This window comes from Schistocerca gregaria, chromosome 5 (genome assembly GCF_023897955.1).
Source record: "Schistocerca gregaria isolate iqSchGreg1 chromosome 5, iqSchGreg1.2, whole genome shotgun sequence".
In the NCBI taxonomy this organism is placed as follows: Eukaryota; Metazoa; Arthropoda; class Insecta; order Orthoptera; family Acrididae; genus Schistocerca; species Schistocerca gregaria.
This window is the reverse complement of record NC_064924.1, coordinates 427546268-427559829: the sequence shown is the minus strand read 5'-3', so window position 1 is coordinate 427559829 and position 13562 is coordinate 427546268. Positions and strand designations below refer to the sequence as shown.

Below are 13562 nucleotides of genomic sequence, written 5' to 3'. Positions count from 1 at the left end.
CAACTATTGTTTACTTCTTTATAAGTCTTCTAATGTGATTGATGTAGCGGATGTAGAAAGCTGGTCGACAGTTTCTTCAGCAAATAGCATACTAATAGGATACTCCGCTATAGACAGTTTTTGATGTTTTATCATTGTGGCTATCTCTTTTTATTTTTAACATATTCGATTAATTTTCAACTTTAGAAACTCTGAAAAAGAATTCTGCCGTTACTCAACGGCAACTATTCATATGAGAGAGAGGTCAGACACGATATTTGTTAGTAAACAGAGCAACATCAGTCACTCTCGCGCTGCCTGCACCTCTAGCAAATGGAAGGTAGAGAATTTCACTTGTTTACATTGTTGCTCAAATAAACATGCGTCTCAATTGCATGTGTAAGGCTTTTCATTCGCAGTATCTGTACTCGTAGGTTTCTAAATGTTGAAGTTGATCCTGTAATATTATAACCGGCTCTTAAAGATGGGAAAATGTTGCTAAAATCCACTTCATCAACATTTTCACAGGTGTCTGCTATGTGTAGCGTCTCTGGCTGGCGCATTGTCGGTCAAAACAAGCGAACGAAAATCGTGCCGTCCCTCGAACGTCATTCGACGAGTGCAGTACTACATAGTTACGGAGAAGGGTTGTCTTTGTGATGGAAGTCGGTGCTACTGTAGTTGTACTAGCATAGCTCCTATTCGTACGCCGATACGAGGTAAGGACGTTAGCAGTATATATGTCAAGAAATGTATGATGTAGACCGCTATAAATACGCTGTTTTTACATGTCACACTCAATTATGTGTGAAACACGCGGAGCGTAATGAAACAAGAAGTGTTGGCCTGATGTTTTGTTTTCCAGTAGTGTGGAACATCTTCCTGAACGAAATACCTAAGAGGGCAAAAATGTGATCAACTGTCTTTTACTAATTCGACCCGTTGAATGTGAAAGCTCTTCATGAAGTTTGTAAGCATGAAATGACACATTCGATCTCGTAAGACTCAGAGCATATCGGTATAATTGGATTTTTTTTATCGAGAAGAGCAACGGGAGAGGGGCAAATAATGCTCATTAACGTCATTTTTATATCCTCTGCTGTATATTTTCCAGTATGGCGAATATGTTGGATATAATAATTTGGATACCATTGTTCAGAAAGATACCGTCTCTCCGTCAGGAAATACCTGGTATAAATTTTCAAGTCAGCAGTAAGTTTCGCAGTTCTATTTTGTTACCACATGTTAGTATAGCTCAGAGTTTTATAGCAAAACAAGTTTACTGTAAGACACTATTAAAAAAAATAGCATACCTACGCGCCGCCAGTGGGAGACATTATGGTGTTTCTTAAGTAGGCCTAAGTTTTCTTCGGTTTATTAGACTTGGGGCCCATAATTTGCTAGAGTCGTTATAACAGGGATTGCTGCATATTACAGGGTGACCGCTATGATTCCGCAAGCCTATTATTCTTAGTTATGTGTGTGTGTGTGTGTGTGTGTGTGTGAGAGAGAGAGAGAGAGAGAGAGAGAGAGAGAGAGAGAGCATGGAATCCCAGAAGAGTATTGAATATTCTAAAACTACTGCGACTCAAACGCCCTAAATTAGCCCGTACAATTCATAATTTCCGGTATAGTGTTTTAACATTGTAACGGGGTAGCCGACAACATTAACAGCGGCAACAATAACTACCATTAGTTCAAAGGGTAGGCTTAATATATTTCCAAACACGCTTACTGAGCCTGATTAAAGCGACAGTATTTTAGTAATTTACTGATCTCACAGGGGCATTTAAGCACTCATTCTTCCTGCGATACTTGCATGAAGGGAACGAGAGGAAACGTGTTACACAAGAAGTAAGCCCTGCCATGCGCTTCACAGTAATTTGCAGAGGTTGGATGTTGGTGTAGAAATTTCTGTAAAAGTTGCTTGCGGGAAGGACTGTATGTTCGTTGACGGGAAGGTCTCTATAAGCATGAGCAATTCAAAGCTTTCCATTTCTTCGGATTCATTCAAACAACAGAAGTACTGTTTCACGCTATCCACGCTTGGCCGTTGCTATAACGACAGCCCCGCTCCTTTATGCCGCAACGTCGCTCAGTTGTCAGTCACAACTACGCACTTCGTTGCAAGTGCGACGGGACGTCGTTTTGCAAGACGTGCGAACAAGATCACACGCAATCTTTTCGTTTGGGATTGACAGATTATTTAACTAGTTTCGAAACTGTTAAATACTCACAGAAAAACACTGTTTATTCTCGCTGAAGTGCAATGATAAAAACGTGAACATAAAAAAACCTTAAGAATCTTCTAAATGATCAACGTGCTGTATTTTTCCCTGAGAGTAATTATAGCACTGACTCGTTCCATATTGTAGCGAGACGAGGTCACAATTATGATCCACGGAACATACAAATAAATACTGTAACTCGCAACCAAACAGACAAAAAAAATGGAAAATTCTTAACTGTGACCACAAGACCTGTCTCAGTATTGCAAATGAAAACGTGCGTCAAGTATGAAACGAAAATTTGAACACTTTACGAACTTCTGACAAGCAATCGCCTCAGTATACGTTAATACGTATAAACGTTTCTTTGAGTCAATAAATGCTTATCTTCCATATCGAGTACCTTAGTGCTATTTCGGAGTCCTTGCTACATATACGATTTCACTATACAAAAAACAGCTTTGATGGCACAGTGCCTCCTGTCTATGACTTTGGATGAAGCGGTATATATTACTCTTAAAGAGATAAAATTTCGCTGGATTGACCATTTCAGCGAAGTCTGTGCCTTGTTGCTGTTGAAAATAGAGTCAGACTTCACAATTCTAACTGCTTTCCTGTTCACTTTGATATGCATCTATTGTGAAGCGTTTCCTGGTTTTCTTGGTCTTTTGTGATCTAAGTTGAAGATTAAATGAGTTAATATGTCAGAGGGTTCGTCTCATGGTATACTTTTCTCAAGGTACTAGATATTAGGCCATCTTAACGTTCCATTAACGTACGGAGCACGGTAATACTGTTTAAATTCATCTGTGCGCAATGTAATTAGTCTAATCTTGTTCTCACGATCCCTACTGAAGGGATGCGAAAGGGTCCTAGATTGTCATTAAACTAGTTCTTGAAACTTTGTCAGTATGCTTTCTTGGGATAGTTTGCACTTGTATTCCAAGTGTGCCTGTTCAGCTTCGCCCTCCCGGATAGCCGTGCGTTAAATGCGCCCACTGAGATATGGGCAAATGTGCCAGTGCAGATTAAAAACCGCCCGGCGGATTAAGGGCGAGGGCCTGCATGGATGTGGTGCTTAGGCGTTTTCCCACATTCAGCGAGGTGCATTTCTGGCTGTTACCCGCATCCCGCTTCAGCAACACGCCACACAAATATTTTGAAAACTTTATCGCAGAATTTACTCTAGATGCAGACATTGATTCCGTCCAGGGGATTAATAGTTTAGCTTATTTTATCAGCATCCTTTGCATCAGTTAAGTAATACAGGAATTGCCATAATACCAAACAGCAAATGCACTGCACTGTTCTACAGATTATTGTAATAAACATAAAATAGTAAACTGGTGACTTTACATGTTTAGTCTCCTTAAGCCCGTAATCAGCAACAGCTGTTGAGTTTCTTCAGCATCACCGTGACACTCTCCCTTAGGTAAAACACACATATTACCGTGCTGCCCTTCTCTGTACATGTTCAGTATCCATTGCTAGTATTATTTATTACGAGTGTGACAAATTTCAGCATTTTTTAGGACTGGTGGCATGAATGATTTGTAAGAAACCTCCTTTGTAGACTGATTGCATATCCCCAGTAATTTGCCAATGAATTAAAATCTGCCTCTTACCTTACGTATGACGAAGTTTACGCGATCGTTTCATTTCATATCCCGACAAAGTGTAATGAAATGGCAGATTCCGATTGTGACTCGTTGATATTGAAATTATAGAATACCACGTTTATTTTCATTTTATGACTGGATTGAGAATTTTACGTTTTTGAGCAATTAAAGCAAGTTACGAATATTCGCACTGCTTTGAAATGTGACAAAGATCTGAATGAATGTTTCTGCAGATCTTTTCAGACCGTGCTTCTTTACACATGACTGTATCATCTGCGAAATGTTGGAAATAACAATTAATATTGGTTTCAAGGCAACATGAAGAACAAAGGCCCCAACATACTTCCCTGGGACAGACGCAAAGTAAATTCTACATCTATTAATGGCCCTTAATCGAAGGTAACATACTGTGACCTACATCCCAAGAAATTTGTAATACAGACACAAATTTCCCTTGATACCCGACATGTTCGTACTTTTGATAATAAGCATGACTGCCTTGATTCAGTCTTTTCGGGTGCCATACGAGAAAAATATGAGTTTGGTTGCACATGATCGCTGTTTTTCAATCTGTACAGGTTTGCATGGAGGAGGTCTTTCTGTTCGAGATATCTCACTAGGAATCTGCAACAAATGAGTGCCGAGAATATTGGTGTGTTCCATGTTTTGTGGATCACTTCCGCTGCTCTTCTTGAAGACGGATGTGATCTGTGCTTTCTTCCAACTACTGGGCACAGTTTTCTTGTTCGAGGGATCTATGATAGATGATGATTAAAATAGGAAATAACTCCACAAGTTCAATATAGAATCTGATAGGGATTCCACCGGGTCCTGGTGTTTCTTTCAGCTTTAGCGATTTTAGCTGTCTCTCAACACCGCTAACAGTAATATCTACACCAGAAATATCTGGGCAACTATTAGTGGACATTATATGGGATGTATTCATCCTTCACCGTTATGAGAGCTTGAATTGTGCTGTGGACACTTTCAGTGAGGTGTCTGAATAACTGTGGGGAATGGTAGCCCACTCTTTCTCAAGAGTTCATACCAGAGAATACAGTGATATTAAACATAGGGACCTGTACGCTGGGAAGTCCAAAGACGTCGCATTGGGTTCAGGTCGGGACTCTGGGCAGGTGAATTCAATTCTGATTTGTTATTCTCCACAAACCATTGCCTCACAGAGACTGCTTTATGACAGGATGCTTTGTCATTCATATACAATCAGTCATTGTCTCTCAACTGTTCCAGTACTGTACACATTACACAATGCAGCAAAATGTGTTCATATTCTTCTGCATTTAGCCTTTTCTTACACGCAATAAGGACACAGTACCCCTACTTCGAAAAATACCCCAATACCACCATACCAACTTCTTTGCACTTCACTTTTTGCACTACACATAATGACAAGTAATGAGTGAACAAACTGACCATTTGACTTAAGGAGCACTTACTTGTTCACCATTCGCTTTTTGGTAGTCCAAGGTGCAGTTATGTGGATGCACATGAGATCCTTGCTCACTCGGAAATGGAATGATATCTGGTGGGCTCCTGCCTCATCTAATAAACTCCACATAGTCAAAGATATGTGTAATGCTGTTCCTTCTGATTCTCCCAGAAGGGATCAACTATCCTATGTAATTTCCACATCAGTGATACCAGGTTAATCCATAGTCTTATTTAGTGTAGCAAGACACTTCCACATTGTGGTTGTGGAGCCTTACAGACAGTAGCTCATATCTTGGTGGAATGCCCCCTCCTTTTGGTCCTCCATACTAAGTATGGACTTCAGGACTCATTGCTTTTAATATTAGCAGACAATTCATGGGTGGTTGACCTTGGTTCTCAGTTTTGTCCATGAAAGCGATTTTTATTCTAAGTTATAAGGTTTTAATCTGTTTTCCGAGCAGGGGCAGGGTGGTTGGTGATGGGGCGTCTGCCACTGTGTGCTAGGTCTAGGTGTTCCGTGATTCCACTGCCTTGAGCAGGCTACTCTTCATCCCTTTTTTACTCTGTTTTAATTTCCTTGAGATTCTGTTTGTCTCCTTTCTGCCGCACCCTGTTTTCTATTCACAGTATTCCACTCTTTTGAACAGTGGGCACTCTTGACTGTACTGGATCAGGGATGTGACAGCTGTAGGTGGGACATTTTCTGTTGCATGCAGAGCCTTGGGGATGCACACCTTCTGACTTCCATATTTCCTTGTTTTGCTTTTATTATTGACAGTACAAAAGATTTTCATTATGTTTTTAACCTTCTCATGTTTACTATTGTGAATCACACAACTAAATGAGAAAGCATTTTCAGTGGTTGTTTCTACTTCTGGATGCACCACTCTTTGAGCAAGGGACTGAGGGACTCTTTGTTTGTTTCTTTACTCCCCCAATCAACCAAACAATCAACTTGCTGGAGATGGCAGCTTCATCAGCAAACAGTCATAAATCGGTGCTCATCTAGCCCATCAAATCATTTATGTATGTATGGATTAAGAGTGGTCTTATCACACTTAGTTAATACAATCTGTTATGCTTTGTTTACAAAGGTATCTCAAAAAAAGTACTGAACCAATTGCACCAGAAAACAGGATGCACAGAGGGATTCTAACCATGCTCTCTACATGAAGGAGTGAAAGGATGAATTGAAAACACTGGTTCACTTAGCCTCTGATTGCATGTCAGAATAATTTATTGGCAGAAAAAGTCATGTTGCGTTAGTAGTTCAGCCTGAGGTGACATAAGATAGCTAAATGCAGTAGTATAAATTTATTTTACTTATTTCATGTTCTGGTGATCCATGTTACATATAAGGACATGGAATGTGTCAGTTTTAAAATTTGTTGCGGTTACAGTCTGTAGTGTTAAGTAAACACTGTTAATCAGTTTCGTATTAAAGCACACAGTCCAGTTACATTAATGTGACTACTGCCTCTGTTCAAAGTCAACTCACAGACACCAGGTGGCAACATTGGTAGTGGAGGGTATTTAAAGTGTGTCAGGAGGACACGGAAAACAGTACAGTCATTGCTGTAATGTGTAAATGGAGCGATTTCTCAGTCATCCGAAAGGGCATTATCATTGACTTTTGGGCAAGGGTGCAAGCATTTCCAAAATGAATAAGTCTGTAAACTGTTTGCATGCCACCAAGTCTATCATGTATGGCGAAATGACACTTTCCAAAATTGCCACTGAGCAAGTGTGATGTACCACTGGCCATAGACGATAGGGATGAACAACAGCTATGGAGATGTGTATGGACGAATAAATGTGCAACTTCTGAGCAACTAACCTTTCAGCAAGGAGCTACCAACTGTGTCTCTCAATGACCATTCAGCAAACATTGCTGTGAGTGGTCCTCTGCAGTAGATGCCTGGTTCATGCATCCATGATAATTGCTGCCAGTGAGTGATGAAGGCTGGAATTTGTGTCCCAATACCACAACTGGATGTCCACTGATGGTGACAGGTGGCCTCCTCAGGTAAATCACGTTTTACACTCCTTTGGACAGATGGCCCTCAATGTGTACAAAGTGAAATGTCTGGGTCCGGGCTGGAGGAGGGAGTGTTATGGTCTGGGGAATGTTTTTGTGGCATTCCCCAGGTGATCTCATAATTGTGGAAGGCACAGTGGATCAATGCAAAAATGCATCTATCTTTGGGGACAGTGTCCACCCCTAGATGCCGTTTATTTTTCCTCAGCACAATGGCATCTACCAGCAGGACAATGGAATGTTTCACGCAGCTCGCAGTGTACAAGCATGGTTCGAAGGGTACCAGTGTGGGTTTATACTCCCACAGCCACCAAACTCTCCAGATGTAAACCCAATTGAGAATCTGTGGGACTAATTTAGTAGAACTGTTCATGCTTGTGTATTGTGAACTAAGAAACCTAGCACAGCTGGTCACGAGACTGGAGTCAGCATGGCTCCCCATCCCTGTCGGTACTTTCTGGATCCCTGTTGCCTCTCTCCCTGCACATGCTGTGCTGTGAAAGGTGGAATCAAGCTTTTGACATCGTCACAATAATGTGAGTGGACAGTGTATCTACAACTTAGGCTCTATTTCAGAAAAATAAATTTTTCAGATAAATAAATATTACAGAAAAAAATAAATATTACATAAAGTCTATTACATAAAATTAAATATTTTTACAATAATAAATAGATAGGAGCACAAATAAGGATACGGGGATGTACCTGTCATTACAGGTACATGGATGCTCTACATTGTGGTTGGGGAGCTCTTCTATATTGTAAAGTGACCCTTACAATAGGAACTGCATTAAGTCTGCTAAATGCTTAATTTATGAAGGGCGAGCATAAAAAAACTTACAGCCACTGATATTGAGCCCTTTCCGTAGCATATTCAGTTTGCATACTCATAGCTGATATCTTTTTTTGTGCTTTCTTTCTGGTGAAACACATCAGGGACAATATACATTGTACAATGAACGTGAGGATTTAAAGTTCTTCAAAAAGATTTATGCCTGTGGCTCTAGGGTGAACTCCACTCATTATTCTTTTGGCTCTTTTCTGTGCATATAACACTGTTATAGCAAGTGGTTGATTTCCCAAAAATATGAATCCATAATCTAGAATGGCATGAAAATAACCACAATAAGCAAGTTTAGTGGTTCCTAGATCTATATAAAAGCAAACAAAATGTAAAACATGAGTTGCAGAATTCAGGCTTTTGCACAGGCCCAGGATGTGGTTTCACTAGTTTAGTTTGTTGTCAGTCTATAGGCCCAAGTATTTTGCATGATCCACCCCAGCTATATGTTGATCACCTAGTTTTTCACCTTTTTCCTCATCTTTAGAGGTTGTGTGAAGGTGAAACTAGTTTTTTTGCTGTTAATATCAGAAAGAACCATTTATGAAACAGTTCACAATGTCCATAAAATCTTTATTACCTAATGCCTCAATTTCTTCTAATATATTATGAGCAAGTAGCATAGTTTTGTCAGCAAAGATGTTGAATTTACAATATTCTGTCTAAAGAGGTGGAGCATTAATAAAATTAATAAGAAGTAAGGGGCCTGGACCTGAGTCCTGAGGCACTCCACATATGTTAGTACCCCGTACTGATGATGTTGAGACACATTCTCAATTATCCAGTACAACTTTCTGTTTTCTATTTGGATGATATGAATGAAGCGATTCCCTGCTGCACCACATATATGTAGATACATAGTTTTGTGTAAAAAAGTTTTGTCACAAAATATTCCAACCACCTTTATCTTTTTGTTGATGGACTCCAAAATATTGGCAGCAAATAGAAATATTGCATCATCTGTTGATAGCCCCTTCTGAAATTCAAATTGTATCTTGCTGATGATACATTAGTTACTTGCAAGTTCGATGGATCATTTGCATGATCGATCGTAACAGTGTGGAAAAAGTCATTTCACTTGCACATTGCACATGTTGCAGCATTGTGCACCCCTTTCTGTGCTAAAGATGACTTTATTGTATGGTACAGAATGTCTGTTTCCTTCTGGTATTGGGCAACATTTTTCTGCTGGAAACATGTTGGGTTGATACACAATTCCAATACACCACATTATTCCTCACTCTTTTGGCTACAAAACCAAATTTTTCAACAAAATCTCCTTTCAATGTGATGACATGCCACCCTGCTGGGAGGGCCTGTATGCCAGCACTGTACTGGTCACTGTTAGAGCCAACATCTTGCTGCATCAGTAACCTCATCAGCATCCACAAAGTAACATCCACAGAGTCCACCTTACATTTGGCCAAACAGATGAAAGTTGTAAGGTGTGAGATCTGGGCTGTAGGGAAGAACAGTCAAATGAAGTGTTATGAGCTCCTCTCAGGTGCACAGACTTGTGTGAGGCCTTGCATTGTATTGCAGGAGAATACGTTTGTTTGTATTTTTGAGGTGACAACCACATTGAAATTGTTTCTTCAATTTCCTGAGGGTAGCAAAATACACTTCATTGCATATGAGAGAGGACATAAGACAGAGTCCCAGAATACTGTTATCATGACTTTACCAGCTAAGGGAGCAGCTTTGAACTTTTTCTTCAGTGGAGAAGTGGTGTGGTGGCACTCGTAGGGTTGCCAATTGGTTTCCAGTTTGAAGTGATGAACCCATGTTTCATTGTCTGTGATGATGTTCAACAAAAATTGTCACAATCAGCCTTATAATTCACAAGCAATTCCACACAGACAGTCCTTCATTGCTCATTAAGGTCTTCTGTTATGTAGCGAGGAACCCAATGGATACACACCTTTAAGTACCCCGACTGGTGGGCGAATGTACCAGCTCTACCAACAGAGATGTCTAGTTGAGCAACAAAGTGTTTGATTTTGATCCATCAATCACCTCAAATGAGAGTGGAAGCACACTCCTGATGTTGCAGGACTCACAGATGTGTGTGGCTGGCCAGCATATGGGAGATCAAACAGGTTTGCGTGACCTTGTTGTGACAATGACAGATGTCGTCAAATGACTCACCATGCTTTTGTTCACTGTGAGGTCTCCATAGATATTCTGCCATTGTCTTTGAATATCTGTGACGTTCTGGTTCTCTGCCAAAAGAAACTCAGTGAAAGCACTCTGCTTGTAATGCATCTCCATTACAGACACTGTAATGCTACATACAGCGTTGCCACCTGTTCATACTTAAAGAAACTATAGGAGCTGAAGTGGGAATATACTGCAATATTCCACGATGAATTCTGATTTTTTTTCCAACTGAAATTGTTTGAGAAAAGAAAGTGTTTGATTTCATATTGAATACTCCTCATTATTATGTACATCATTGCTCCTTTTCAACCACAGTGAATTATTTACAACAAACTTCGTGAGGGAATAAATATACTGTGAAGCAGTAGTCAGAATGCCCAGGTCTATAACAGATGTCTACAATATGATTGTGGGTGTGCACCCCAGATAACCCTTACAGCCTATTTTTGAGCAATGGAGGCTTTCTTTCTTGAAGATGAGTTACCCCAGAACATTATTCCATCTAACATTGTTGTTGATGTTGTGGTCTTCAGTCCTGAGACTGGTTTGATGCAGCTCTCCATGCTACTCTATCTAATGCAAGCTTCTTCATCTCCCAGTACTTACTGCAAACTACATCCTTCTGAATCTGCTTAGTGTAGTCGTCTCTTGGTCTCCCACTACGATTTTTACCCTCCACGCTGCCCACCAATACTAAATTGGTGATCCCTTGATGCCTCAGAACATGTCCTACAAACCGATCCCACCTTCTAGTCAAGTTGTACCACAAACTTCTCTTCTCCCCAATCCTATTCAGCACTTCCTCATTAGTTATGTGATCTACCCATCTAATCTTCAGCATTCTTCTGTAGCACCACATTTCGAAAGCTTCTATTCTCTTCTTGTCCAAACTATTTATCGTCCATGTTTCACTTCCATACATGGCTACACTCCATACAAATACATTCAGAAATGACTTCCTGACACTTAAATCTATACTCGATGTTAACAAATTTCTCTTCTTCAGAAATGCTTTCCTTACCATTGCCAGTCTACATTTTATATTGTCTCTACTTCGACCATCATCAGTTATTTTGCCCCCCAAATAGCAAAACTCCTTTACTACTTTAAGTGTCTCATTTCCTAATCTAATTCCCTCAGCATCACCTGACTTAACTCGACTACATTCCATTATCATCGTTTTGCTTTTGTTGATGTTCATCTTATATCCCCCATTCAAGACCCTATCCATTCTGTTCAACTGCTCTTCCAAGTCCTTTGCTGTCTCTGACAGAATTACAATGTCATCGGCGAACCTCAAAGTTTTTATTTCTTCTCCATGGACTTTAATACCTACTCCGAATTTTTCTTTTGTTTCCTTCACTGCTTGCTCTATATACAGATTGAATAACATCGGGGAGAGACTACAACCCTGTCTCACTCCCTTCCCAACCACTGCTTCCCTTTCATGTCCCTCGACTCTTATAACTGCCATCTGCTTTCTGTACAAATTGTAAATAGCCTTTCGCTCCCTGTATTTTACCCCTGCTACCTTCAGAATTTGAAAGAGAGTATTCCAATCAACATTGTCAAAAGCTTTCTCTAAGTCTAGAAATACTAGAAACATAGGTTTGCCCTTCCTTAATCTAGCTTCTAAGGGAAGTCATAGGTACAGTATTGCGTCATGTGTTCCAACATTTCTACGAAATCCAAACTGATCTTCCCCGAGGTCGGCTTCTACTAGTTTTTCCATTTGTCTGTAAAGAATTCGCGTTAGTATTTTGCAGCTGTGACTTATTAAACTGATAGTTCGGTAATTTTCACATCTGTCAACACGTGCTTTCGTTGGGATTGGAATTATTATATTCTTCTTGAAGTCTGAGCGTATTTCACCTGTCTCATACATCTTGCTCACCAGATGGTAGAGTTTTGTCAGGACTGGCTCTCCCAAGGCCGTCAGTAGTTCCAATGGAGTGTTGTCTACTCTGGGGGCCTTGTTTCGACTCAGGTCTTTCAGTGCTCTGTCAAACTCTTCATGCAGTTTCATATCTCCCATTTCATCTTCATCTACATCCTCTTCCATTTCCATAATATTGTCCTCAAATACATCGCCCTTGTATAGACCCTCTATATAGTCCTTCCATCTTTCTGCTTTCCCTTCTTTGCTTAGAACTGGGTTTCCATCTGAGCTCTTGATGTTCATACAAGTGGTTCTCTTATCTCCAAAGGTCTCTTTAATTTTCCTATAGGCAGTATCTACCTTACCCCTAGTGAGATGTGCCTCTACATCCTTACATTTGTCCTCTAGCCATCCCTGCTTAGCCATTTTGCACTTCCTGTTGTTCTCATTTTTGAGACGTTTGTATTCCTTTTTGCCTGCTTCATTTATTGCATTTTTATATTTTCTCCTTTCATCAATTAAATTCAATATTTCTTCTGTTACCCAAGGATTTCTACTATCCCTCGTCTTTTTACCTACTTGATCCTCTGCTGCCTTCACTACTTCATCCCTCAAAGCTACCCATTCTTCTTCCACCGTATTTCTTTCCCCCATTCCTGTCAATTGCTCCCTTATGCTCTCCCTGAAACTCTGTACAACCTCCGGTTCTTTTAGTTTATCCAGGTCCCATCTCCTTAAATTCCCACCTTTTTGCAGTTTCTTTAGTTTTAATCTACAGGTCATAACCAATAGATTGTGGTCAGAGTCCACATCTGGCCCTGGAAATGTCTTACAATTTAAAACCTGGTTCCTAAATCTCTGTCTTACCATAATATAATCTATTTGAAACCTGTCAGTATCTCCAGGCTTCTTCCATGTATACAGCCTTCTTTTATGTAACATTATTGACTGAAAATGTGCAAAATATGATAGCTTACTGATTTGCCTCTCCATGACCTTTGTGGTGATTTTAAGTGCAAATGTGACTGAACCAAGTTATTCTATGAGTTCCAAAGCATGCATTTTACCATTTAAATTCTGATCAGTATGAACACATAAGAATTTTGAAATTTCTATCCTACTTATTATTTCCTCATCATGTGTTAACTTATCACTGGTGTAGTATTCCTAGGTGTGCAAAACTGAATATACTTAAAAAAAAAAAAAAAAAAAAAAAAAAAAAAAAAAAAAAAAAAAAAACTGAAGGTGAGAACATTCACAGAAAATAAGTCAGTGATACTTTCAAGAACATTATTTATTAGTTCTTCTGTTTCTGTATGTATGCTTTGATACTAGCATCATCTGCAGAAAGAACTGTTTCTACTTA

At 39.8% G+C, this 13562-nt stretch overlaps 1 protein-coding gene across 5 annotated transcripts in view; it reads left to right on the top strand.

Annotated features, from left to right (window-relative positions):
• Positions 1 to 539: 539 nt before the first annotated feature.
• LOC126272862 (uncharacterized) overlaps positions 540 to 13562 on the top strand; it is a 65289-nt gene continuing 52266 nt past the window's right edge. The window contains exon 1 of one of the 5 annotated variants that reach the window (XM_049976078.1): positions 540 to 698. The gene's annotated coding sequence lies outside the window, so the exon portion shown is untranslated. Of the gene's footprint in view, positions 699 to 844; positions 950 to 13562 lie in introns of those variants that run through there. The other 4 variants (XM_049976077.1, XM_049976081.1, XM_049976080.1 and 1 more) reach the window with 4 other exon arrangements.